The sequence below is a fragment of the Lathyrus oleraceus genome, chromosome 2, assembly GCF_024323335.1.
Source record: "Lathyrus oleraceus cultivar Zhongwan6 chromosome 2, CAAS_Psat_ZW6_1.0, whole genome shotgun sequence".
Taxonomy (NCBI): Eukaryota; Viridiplantae; Streptophyta; class Magnoliopsida; order Fabales; family Fabaceae; genus Lathyrus; species Lathyrus oleraceus.
Window position 1 is genome coordinate 410,203,887 of NC_066580.1, and position 12,249 is coordinate 410,216,135.

Sequence of the window (12,249 nt, forward strand, 5' to 3'; positions counted from 1 at the left end):
GAGAGCAAAATTGTGAAGATTGGATCTAGATCTGAATTCTGGTGTTCTTAATCCCATTTCTGTTAGGCTTTAGCTTATATATGAGCTGCTAATCAAACTCTTAATCACAATTAGGCAATGCAAGTGATATTAATGAAAACCAAGTGTAATGCCAAATTTACAAATGCACCCTTTATGCATGCATGCCAATGCTACAGTGCATGTTTTCTGTTGGAAATCCACATGAAATGATGTTGTGAGCCAAATGCAAGTGATACCATGTGTGGACAATGCATAATTTTTGAATTTGGAATTTCCCTCCATAATTTAAATGGAAAACCAAATATTTTTGTGATCCAAATGGATGGCTTATGATGCATGTTTTGGATAGTTCATGTCAAGAGAGAGATGTTGCAAAAAGAGCCACTTCAATTGGCCTTATGGTTCAAAAGTTATGCATTCTTGAAGTTCAAATTAGCTTGGCAATGATTGATCCATATCTTTTCAACCATGCATGAGAAATTCATGTTCTTGGACTTTTTGGAAAGGTGAGAGCAAGATCTTCAACTTTCATGTTGGACAAAATTTCATTTGAAGCTTGCTTGATGATGTAAACTTGAGGAGAAAACCTTTCCATTTTTGGCAGTTTCAAATTACAGGTCACTTACTAATTTTGGAAACTTTTCATCTGACCTCAAATTCTTCATTGTTGATGTTTGAAATGTCAAATGAGACTTGTATGGACATGAATGAGGCCTCTCTAACCATCTCCCACCTTCAAATCCATGGTTGAATGCACAGTTGACTTTGGTTGACTTTCTAGGGTTTCAGATGAATTGCATCTTGACTGATGATCTCTGAACATCCAACCTTTGGCCAAACCACTTCAAAATGATCCCTAGGTCACATGAACTCAATGAACCAACTCTAAGGCTTTGCTTCCATAGGAAATGCACTTGCTTGCTTGCACAACTGGATCTCCTGACCAGTCTTGATTGATGACTTGCACTAGGCAATGGACAATGCAATGTCATGCAGTGGACAATGCAATGCTAATGACCTAAAATGAAAATGAATGTACAAAATGGTGGGTGCAAATTTGAGGTGCTACATCGGGGGGTTCCGAAACGGGAAAATATGTTTTTCTTCAAAAATTTTATTACCGTTTTCGCATTCGCCCGAGGTGAGGCAATCGCCTCAACCCACTTAGAAACGTAATCAACTGCGACAAGCATATACTCGTTACCATAAGAGGGTGGGAATGGTCCTACAAAATCGATGCCCCAACAATCAAACACTTCAACCTCTTGGATGTTTTGGAGAGACATCTCGTCTCTCTTACCAATCCCACCGCTTCTCTGGCAACTATCACAACTTTGCGCATGGGTATGTGCGTCTTTGAAAATAGTGGGCCAATAAAATCCTGACTGAAGGATTTTAGTGGCCGTTCTCACCCCATTATAGTGTCCGCCGTAAGGCGAGTTGTGACAATGCCAAAGGATGCTCTGCGCTTCATCGCCAGTAACGCATCTCCTTAAAAGGTTATCACTACCCAACTTAAACAAGTACGGGTCATCCCATACGTAATACTTGGCATCCGAAAGAAAATTCCTTTTTTGGTTCGAAGTTAGGTCGGGAGGCACAAAACCACTAGCCTTGTGGTTCACAAAGTCTGCGAACCACGACCTAACTTGAATTTTGAAAAGTTTTTCATCAGGAAACTCTTCCCGGATTTCCTTCTCTGAATCGGTAACCTCCACATTAACTAAGCGAGATAAATGATCCGCCACCAAATTTTCCGATCCTTTTTTGTCTTTGATTTCAACATCAAATTATTGCAACAAGAGGATCCAACGGATGAGCCTTTGCTTCGAATCCGGTTTGGTGAGCAAATATTTAATCACCGAGTGGTCGGTATACACTACGACTTTAGACCCTATAAGATTAGACCTAAACTTTTCAAGCGCATACACTATCGCAAGTAATTCTTTTTCAGTGGTGGCATAGTTAATTTGAGCCTCATTAAGAACTTTACTTGCGTAATGTATCGCATGAAATTTTTTCTCTTTTCTTTGGCCTAATACCGCTCCGATTGCATAGTCGCTCGCATCACACATTAGCTCAAAATTTAAATTCCAATTTGGAGCGACTATAATTGGAGCGGTAACCAATTTTTCTTTCAAAGTCTCAAAAGCTTGCAAACATTCATCGGTTAAGAGAAATACCTGGTCCTTAGCTAGCAAATTACTCAAAGGCTTAGCTACCTTTGAGAAGTCTTTGATAAAGCGCCAATAGAACCCGGCGTGCCCCAAAAAGCTTCGGATTCCCTCCACATTCACCGGAGGAGGTAACTTTTCAATCACTTCAACCTTAGCACGATCAACTTCAAGCCCTCTTGAAGAGACTTTATGGCCAAGCATTATCCCCTCGGTCACCATGAAGTGGCACTTCTCCCAATTAAGCACAAGATTGGTCTTCACACATATTTCAAGCACCGTTTTCAAGTTTGCCAAGCATAAACTAAAGGAACCACCAAATACCGAGAAGTCATCCATGAAGGCTTCCATTGTTTTCTCAATAAGGTCGGCAAAAATGGCTTGCACACATCTTTGGAAAGTCGCCGGTGCATTGCACAACCCAAAGGGCATTTTTCGGTATGCGAAAACTCCAAACGGACATGTGAAAGCCGTCTTTTCATGATCGGCCGGGTCAACCGCAATTTGGTTATACCCGGAATAGCCATCCAAGAAACAATAGTATTGTTGCCCCGAGAGTCTTTCGAGCATTTGATCCATGAACGGGAGTGGAAAGTGATCTTTTCGAGTTGCGGTATTCAACTGCCTATAATCAATACACATTCTCCACCCCGTTGCAACTTTAGTAGGGATCAACTCATCCTTGTCATTTCGGATCACGGTAATTCCACCTTTCTTCGGAACCACATGCACAGGACTAACCCATGGACTATCCGAAATCGGGTAAATAATTCCCGCATCCAACAACTTGACAACTTCCTTTCTAACAACCTCCTTCATAGTAGGATTTAAGCGGCGTTGTGGTTGAGCTACCGGCTTAAAATCCTCTTCCATTAAGATCTTGTGCATGCAATAGGAAGGACTAATTCCTTTTAGATCGGAAAGAGTCCAACCCATGGCTTCTTGATTTTTTTTAGCACATTGATCAAACGGGCTTCTTTATCATTTGACAAAAGGTTGCTTATGATGACCGGCTTTGCTTCGGTCTCATCTAAGAATACATACTTCAAAGTAGAAGGTAACATTTTCAATTCAATATGCGCTTTTTCGTCATTAACCTCCTTCTTCAAGTCTTCCTCCTCAACTTCCCACGGTTGTAGTTCGTTTAAACCATCAAGTTCCCTTAAGCATTCATCAAGAGCTTGCTCTTCTTCAACTGTGAAAACTTCAAATGAGTCATCAAGAGCTAACTCCATAGGAGATATCTCATGAATATGCTTAGAAACCTCCAAAATTGCCTCTTCGATCACATCGATGCGAAAGCTATCACTTCTATCTTTTGAATGCTTCATTTCTTCGAATAGATCGAAAGTAACTTCTTCATTTTGGACTCTCACCTTCATCAAACCGTCGTCAACGTCTATCATCATGCGCGCGGTTTTCATGAACGGTCGGCCCAGAATGAGCGGAGCATCATCATCCTCTTCCATATCAATAACAATAAAATCGACCGGGAAAAAGAATTTGTCGACTTTAACCAAAACATCTTGGGCTACGCCATGAGGATGGGTAGTCGACTTATCGTCCAATTGCAAAGTCATTCGGATGGACTTAATTTCAATGTTGCCAAGCCTCTTTACAATAGACAATGGTATAAGATTAATGCTTGACCCCAAATCAATTAGTCCTTTTCCGACATAGATATCACCAATTTTAACCGGCAAAGTAACTCGTCCCGGATCAACCTCTTTTTTCGGAAGCGTCCTTTGAATAATTGCACTACAGCTCGCATCTAGGACAATGGTCTCCGGTTCCGTATACCTCCGCTTTTTTGTAAGTATGTCCTTCATGAATTTGGCATACTTGGGCATTTGCTCCAATGCTTCGGCAAACGGAATGTTGATTTACAGTTGTTTAAAAATATCCATGAACCGGGCGTAATGCCGTTCATTCTCCCTTTTGGATGGAGCATGTGGATAAGGAAGGTTTTGGATTGGAGTAGCGCTCACTACCTCCTTTCCTTTAGCAACTCTAGAACTTCTCGCTCTTTTCTTTTTCACTTCCTCCACCATTACTTTACCACTCTTATTTTTCTCAATTTCCACACTTTCTTTCTTTTCAACTTCACCATTCTTTTCGTTCTTTTCAACTTCCTCCTCACTCCACTCCCCCACTTCACCATCAATATTATCCTCCAATATTTCCTCCTCATTTTTTTTCTTTTCCTCTCTTTGTTCACTCTCATCTCCTTTTTTATTCTCACTAATCAACTCCCTCCCACTTCTCGTCGTGATCGCTTTACAATGCTCCTTAGGATTTGTTTGCGTGTTCGCCGAAAAAGATGGACCGGGTTGTTGTTCCGCTAGTTGCTTAGCAAGTTGTCCAACTTGAGTCTCTAGATTTTTGATTGCCGCATCGTTGCTCTTTTGATTAGCCATTGACATTTGCATAAATTATGTCAATGTCTCTTCTAACTTTGAAGTTACGACCGACGGTTGTTGAGGTTGATAAGGATTTTGGGGAGGGTTTCGACGGCTAGAAGAACCACCCCCATAACCTTGGTTATGGTAAAAGTTACTCCTAGGTTGGAACCCTTGATTCCCTTGGAAGTGTTGTTGTTGATTTTGAGGATATGGTTGATAAGGTTGTTGTTGTTGTTGTCTCGGTTGGTAGTCTCGTTGGTTCGCCATGTAGTTTACTCCTTCGAACCCGGGAGGTGGACAAAATCCGGTGTCATGCTCACCTTTGCAAAGCTCACAACAAGCTATTTGTTTAGCTTTTGAAGGTTCTCTCAACTCTTTTATTTGCTGTGTTAAGAGTTCCACTTGTTGTGAAATGAGTTTGTTTTGGGCAAGGATGGCATCGTTCGTCCCAAGTTCAAGCACTCCCGGCTTCTTCAAAGAGTTGCCTCTACTTTGGCTTTGGAGATCATTTAGAGCCATTCGATTTATGATATCTGTAGCTTCTTCGGTGTTTTTAGACAATAAAGAACCACCCGAGGTAGCATCCAACAAAGTCTTGCAATTTGGTTGAAGTCCATTTTTGAAAATATGGATTTGAGTCAATTCATCAAAACCATGCCCTTTACACTTCCGAAGCATGGATTTGAATCTTTCCCACGCCTCATTTAATGATTCGTTGGTTCCTTGTGAAAACACTGAGATGGCCGTCTTGGATTCCATGAACCGGTTGTGGGAGAAAAATCTTTCGATGAACTTCTCTTCCAACACGTTCTAATCTGTCATGACAGCTGGTGTTTGATCTAAGTACCAATCTTTTGCTTTGCCGAGCAAAGCGTGGGGAAATAATCTTCTGAACAACGGTAACTCTTGAGCTTGATCAACTCCGGCCGCCAATGCTATCTCGTAAAATTTGGTGAGAAAAGCAAAGGGATCTTCATGGTCCATTCCGGTGAATGGACTTCCATATAGTAAATTAAGAGTTCCCGTTTTCATCTCGGCTTGCCTTCCCGTGTGGTTGGCAAACTGAGCAGTATTCCTTGGACTGTTTACACATGGAGTGGAAATGGGCGGTGGTGGTGGTTCCATGATAGGTATGAACGGTGGTGGATGTGTGGTAGAAGAACTTTCTCCTTGTTCTTGTCGTTGTCTAGCTTGTTGCCTCCTTCGTCTCGCTCTGCTATTCAGCCTCCTTGCGGTTCTTTCGATCTCGGGATCAAAAAGAAGTTCGTCCACAGGAATCTGCCCTCACATAAAACGAAAGCTGCACACTAAACCAAACAAATTACAAGCACAAGTCAAAAATTCGAAAGCTAAAAATTAAGCAACTATTGCGATGCTCGCAATATCAATTCACAATCCCCGGCAACGGCGCCATTTTGTTGATTGTATTTTTAAGTGTCGGGTTTTTGTTATCGTCTCCACAGGGATTGTGAGATATCACCGCCTTTCGACAGTTGTTTCAATTCTTAACTTGTAGTAACAAGGGGGTTTTTGGTTTTAGTCACGGTATCTTGCATAAAAGTGTAAGAAATTGTGGTAAAAGGTTTGGTTTTAATATTTGAGAAATATTGCCAAAGTTAGGGTTCGACGATCACTTTGCATGTATATGGTCGATCAACAAAACTTATAAACTCCTTTAGATGATAAACTATTTCACAAAGTCCTCCCAATGTGTTTATCTCTAACACACATTGTGAGTTTTCCCATTTTGATCCATTGTTTATCTCTAACACAATCTATCAAAATGACAACTTTTTGGTTCAACCTTATGGTGAACAAAATCATTCATTACTATCTCTAGCTAACAAACAAGATTGGATGAAAACCTAGGTAAAGAGTTGGTAAACATCTCTCGATCATAAACCGACACAAAGAGTTTTCAATAAGAACAAAGTTTTCACCATATATTCACCATTAAAGAGTTTACAAATGAAGATCATCCCATTTACACACAAAGCTAATGATCATCTACATCTAACCTTGACAAAATGAAGAACTTAGCTACTCATTTTCATGGTAGCTTGGTCAACAAGTTTCGGAAGAAGGTTGATCAACATCCGAGTCGAATAATCGAGATTGGATGGGAATCCACCTTCTTTTTGTGAAAGATTGTTAAGAGATGAAGAGAAATGATTTCTAGGTCACAAAATATCTCTAGAGCAATGCTGGAAAAATATCTAAAAAGTACAAAAGTATGGAGGTGTAAAAGTATGGCTCCAAAAAGTAGCCCTTGCTACTTATAGTGCTGCTACTGAGCTGTCATGCTCGCTAGGCGAGCAGAATGGCTCACCTAGAGAGCCCCAAAATGAGGCACCTGAGGCACCTGCGCCCAGAGAAATATCCTTTGCTAGATTGGCATGTTCGCTAGGCGAACAAAACCTTCGCTAGGCGAAGCCCACGCTTCACCCTTCGCTCCAGCGAGCTTAGGAGGTTTTACTACTGGAATTGCTCGCTGGGAGCTCGCTAATGGCTCGCCTAGCGAGTGAGTGCTGGCTGCGCTTTTGACCAAGTCTGGACGTGTTCGCTACACCCTTCGCTGGCTGCTCACCTAGCGAGTTTGTTGATGTTTGCTACTGTAAAATACTGGAGCTCTTCGCTGGGTTCTCGCTGGGTGCTCGCCTAGCGAGCTGTTCGCCACAACCCTCGCCTAGCGAGCAAGCTGATGAATGCATCCCTTTTTTGGTCCCTTTGCCAACTTTCTTGTGGCTTCATTTTCTATTATTTCATGCCTAATTCCTGCACAATAACACACAAATCAAAGGTACCAAGATCGTTTATCATTGTATTGCAATTCATCTAAAACAAAGGTGGTTTCGAACACTTTAGCAAGGAAATGGAGTGAAAGATGCCCATATTTGATAGCTCAAATAAGCACTTTTGGGTATCTAACAATCCTCACCCCTCAAAGTTTTCAATTCCTTGTGCAGTTCAAGGAATTGGTCCTTCATCCCATCCATCTTCTTATACACATCAGGGCGCTCAGACGGCTCAGAATGATAGATGGTGTCTTCTACCTGAGATAAAGTATGCACAATAGGTGGTAGCACAGACATAATGGGGCTAGATTCCGTCATGGAAGCAAAGGTAGACCAAAGCCTTCAGGAACAAAATTTGGAGGCATTCCCCATGGGAATCTGATAGGCATGTTGGGTGCAAAGTGAGCAGCAGTTGCAACAATGGTAGAGGTAGCCACCTCTGAAATGACAGTCCTCTGAGGAGGAGGAGTTGCGGGCGTTGGAGAATACTAGCTCTGAGCAGCTAGGAATGACTCCATCATGGCAGTCAGACGGGAAATTTTGTCCTTCAGGTCTCTGTTCTCTTGTTCAAGATGCTCCAAAATCCTTGAGTGATTGGCACGCGTATTGTATCGATGAGTCAGCTTTGCTGAAGCATAAAAGAAACACCAATGAAACATCTGGCAAAAGAGAAACCTGCTTATGCGAAGGATGCATGAAGTGCAATGCTTGATTGTTATTTTTATTTTCAAGGAAATTACTATATTATTTGCAAATACATGTATACTTAACAATGAGTGTAACAATTTGATATGACCATAAAAATTCTCTTTTATTTATATAATTGGAAGGATTACACTGAGTAAAATTTCAGAAACAAAAATAAAAAATACAAGAGAAAAGGAGACTAGTCATCCTAAGGATCCCTAACAACAATGTCAGAAGATCTGGCTGCAGGCGCGTACTTCCTTCAAATGCGTCAGGTCTCGGTCTCAAAAGAAGCCTTCATCTGAGTCTTCTCGAGGACAAGCTGATCAACAATCTTCTTCCAAGCAATGGAAGGTTGAGGCATACTAGAGGAAGATGAAACTTCTGGCTCTCTCTGTCTCTTCGTCACTCGATCTTCAAGTAGCTCAATAAGTGCATCCTTGTCCTTAGACTCAATCTGCAACTCTTCATGCTTTCTGCTCAAAGCATGGAAACGCTCTTCCCACATATCCTTCTCTCGCTCCATCTTGGCGAGCGCGTCTTCCAACTCCTCTACATTTTGGTTAGGGAGAGTTAATGGCTCAGCCACAACCACAGGCATAGGTCTTTCACAAGCATAAGGCATCTTTAACTCCAAAGCTCTCTTCTTCAACCAAAGAGTGTAAGCTTCCAAAGCTACAAAATTGCGCGAACCAAGCTCGAATCTTCCTTTCCTATGCACATTATGCCAAGCATGCACAATCTTCTGCTTCAAATGTTGGGGATCTTTACTCTCTTGATAGAAAATACCTTCTAACAAAGTGTTATTAGGTTTGTCTCTCAAGGGGAACACAAGTTGACGACGAGCCAAAGCAGGGTTGTAGTTAATTCCTCCTTATGTACCAATGAGAGGCACATTAGAGAATTCACCCCAACAATCAATAATATCCAAACTTCTCAAAGAAGGATCATACCAAACTATATCATCATTAGTGAGAGACATAAGTCTCTGAGATCACCTTAGACATTGTTTGTTCTCCACAAAAGTAGGCGTCTGAGGCAAGTGAGAAATAAACCACTTGTACAGAAGAGGAATGCAATAGACAATAGTTCCACCACCCTTAGAATTTCTTAGATGCAAAGAGTAATACATATCTCCTAACAGAGTAGGCACAGGATTCCCATTTAAGAAGATTCTAATGGCGTTAACATCAACAAAACCGTCAATGTTAGGGAACAAAGTTAATCCATAGATAAGCAACACAAAGATAGATTCAAAAGCATCCACACTACCGGCTTGAGAAAAGGCAGTAGCTTCCTTAAAGAGGAAATCAGATGGCAACCCAAACAATCCTCCTTTCTTCACCCAATGAACCTCTATCTCAGACTTCTTCAAGTGAAGAGCTTCAGCAATAATACTAGATCGGGGAATCTCCTCCAATCCACTAAAAGGTATCCCCAAAAGATGAGAATACTCCTCCAATGTAGGCACTGATAACACTGAAATTTACCGTATTTTCGACTCCGATTTCACATGCATTCTAGTTGTTTTATTGTTATTTTGTTGTGTTATTGCTATGTTTTCCTTTGTTTTCAGGTTTTTACTTTAATCGGAGCCCCGATCGAGAAAAGGAGTGAAAAAGAGCTAAAAACCCTAAAATTCAGCATTTTGTACTTGTGGCCTACCCCATGGCTGGCGCCATAGACCCTGCCATGACGTGTCCAAGCTCAACTTCCCTCAACTGCCACGTTCCCCACTACTTCCACTAAGGCGCCTCAGATTGGCCTTGTGGCGGGCGCCATGGCCTTGTGGCGGGCGCCACAAGAGGAAAAGTTTTCCCTCCCATTTTCAAGTTGAAGGGCATCCTTGTCATTTCCATCTTTTTACTTGCTTATAAATAGAAACTCGAAATCACTTTTACAATCATCCAAACTTAGAACAAAGGCAAACTCAGAGCAACTTTGTTTCACTTAGGCATATATTCAGTATTATAAAGTGGTAATCGCTTCGCATTGGAGTGTTACCACAATTGTGTAATCAAGTCTGTGGTAGAGTTTGTAATCGAGTTTGGAGCACTTTGGAAGGAAGTTAATCCTGCCGCCATTTTCATTTCCGCTTTGCAATTTATTTAACCCTCTGATTGGAGCAGGTTTTTATTACTTGTCTTTAGTTTATTTATTTTCCCGCACTCGCTTTACTTTTATTTATTTTCTCGCACTCGCTTTACTTTATTTATTTCCTCGCACTCGCTTTACTTTATTTATTTCCTCGCACTCGCTTTAAATTATTTATTTCCTCGCACTCGCACTACTTTTATTTACTTTTCACACTCGCACTACTTTTATTTAAATTAATGCACTTTTACTTTACCATGTCTAACTAAATTTATAAGGTGGGAATGTAAGGATCGTAATTGAACCGATAATCCATACAATTGTTTGTAGAAACACTTAAGGGCTATTTTAACTTTCAACTTAAGTTTTCCCGCACTTCAATTCCGTTGGGTAAGATCGAAAGCCGTCCAACGTCTATCTAAACTTAATTGTTTTTAACTATTTCAAAAACAGCGAAAGCGCTTTGTTTAGTTTATTAGGAGATTTTAACTTAAGAAGAAAAGAGATTTTAAAACTATTTTCGGACGCGTTTATAAGTTTAGAGTCTGGTTCGTGAGAACCTCTTTTGGTTAAGAAATCCAGGTTATAATACTTTTAAACTTAGTCAAGATACTATATTTCTTTAAAATAGGTTTACTACTCTAACGCAATGCGTGCCTTTTTATAAGTGACAATAAGAGGGTTTGATTAGGGAGTACAACTCGGTTCTGAATACGCGAAAGCGACAGTTCCTGTTAAATTAGTTCTTTAAAAAGTAGGAAACACTGCCCATAAGTAATTCTATTAGCAAGTACATGGATTATTAATTGTTTACGTGAATTACATTCGACCCTGTCTTTATTAATTAATCTTTATTCAACACTTTACTTTTCATTGCACACTCCAAAAACACCTATTTCGATTGCCTTTGATAAACACCATAACAATAGATAACGATAGATTGACACTTGGTCTCTGTGGATTCGACAATCTTTTATATTACTCTAACGCGTTCGTATACTTGCGAAACACCGCATCAAGTTTTTGGCGCCGTTGTTGGGGACCAATTTCGTCAAATTTCATTTCCCTGTTGTTATATCGTTTAGACTTAGGCTATTTTCCGCCGGTCAATGCGAAGAACTCGCAGCACCGGAAGTTTAAGCTTAGTATACCCTCTGGCGGAACCTGAACGTTACGCTCGCACACGTTTGTTCTTTCATAGGATTAAGAGAGCTATGGCCGAAGATCAAAACCAAAGACCTCTTAAAGATTTCGGTCAACCATCAAATGAAGAACCTAGTTCTAGTATAGTAAACCCAACCATCCCAGCTAATAATTTCGAACTTAAACCATCCCTGTTGTAACTAGTACAACAGAGACAATTCGCAGGTCTCGCTACTGAGAACCCAAACCAATATTTAAAAATATTTCTTCAATTAGCAGACACTTTTAAAACCAATGGAGCTTCTCCTGAGGCAATACGTTTAAGATTATTCCCTTTTCCCCTCAGAGATAAAGCCTTATCATGGTTAGATTCCCTTCCACCCAATTCCATTACGACTTGGGATAACCTTAGAAGAGTATTCCTTGCTAGATATTTTCCCCCGAGTAAGACCGCCGTTCTTCGAAACCATGTAACTAGATTTACCCAAAACCAAGGAGAATCGCTGTTTGAAGCTTGGGAGAGATATAAAGAGTTGTTACGAGCATGCCCACATCATGGTTTAGAAAATTGGTTAATCATTCAAACCTTCTATAATGGACTTCATTATAACACTAAGATGACCATCGACGCTGCCGCAGGCGGTGCTCTGATGAACAAACCTTATCCTGAAGCTAGTGCCCTCATCGAAGATATGGCTCAAAACCATCAATCATGGGGAGTCGAACGAGCGACAGTTGAGAAGAAGGAAGCCCAAGGAGGAGTGCATGAACTAAGCTCTATAGACATGATGCAAGTTAAAATGGACGCATTAGCCCTTAAGGTCGAGCATATGTGCATAAACCCGAATACTGTAGCCGCAGTTTCGTCGGATTGTGAAATATGTGGAACCAAAGGACACCAATCTGCAGAATGCAGTCTATTAAACGAAACCC

The 12,249-nt window shown here is 40.8% G+C and overlaps 1 non-coding gene across 1 annotated transcript; it reads right to left on the reverse strand.

Annotated features, from left to right (window-relative positions):
- Nucleotides 1-11,771: 11,771 nt before the first annotated feature.
- LOC127123989 (small nucleolar RNA R71) lies at nt 11,772-11,878 on the reverse strand. The gene has a single exon (XR_007803640.1). It is a non-coding gene; the product is annotated as a small nucleolar RNA R71 (small nucleolar RNA).
- Nucleotides 11,879-12,249: the final 371 nt, after the last annotated feature.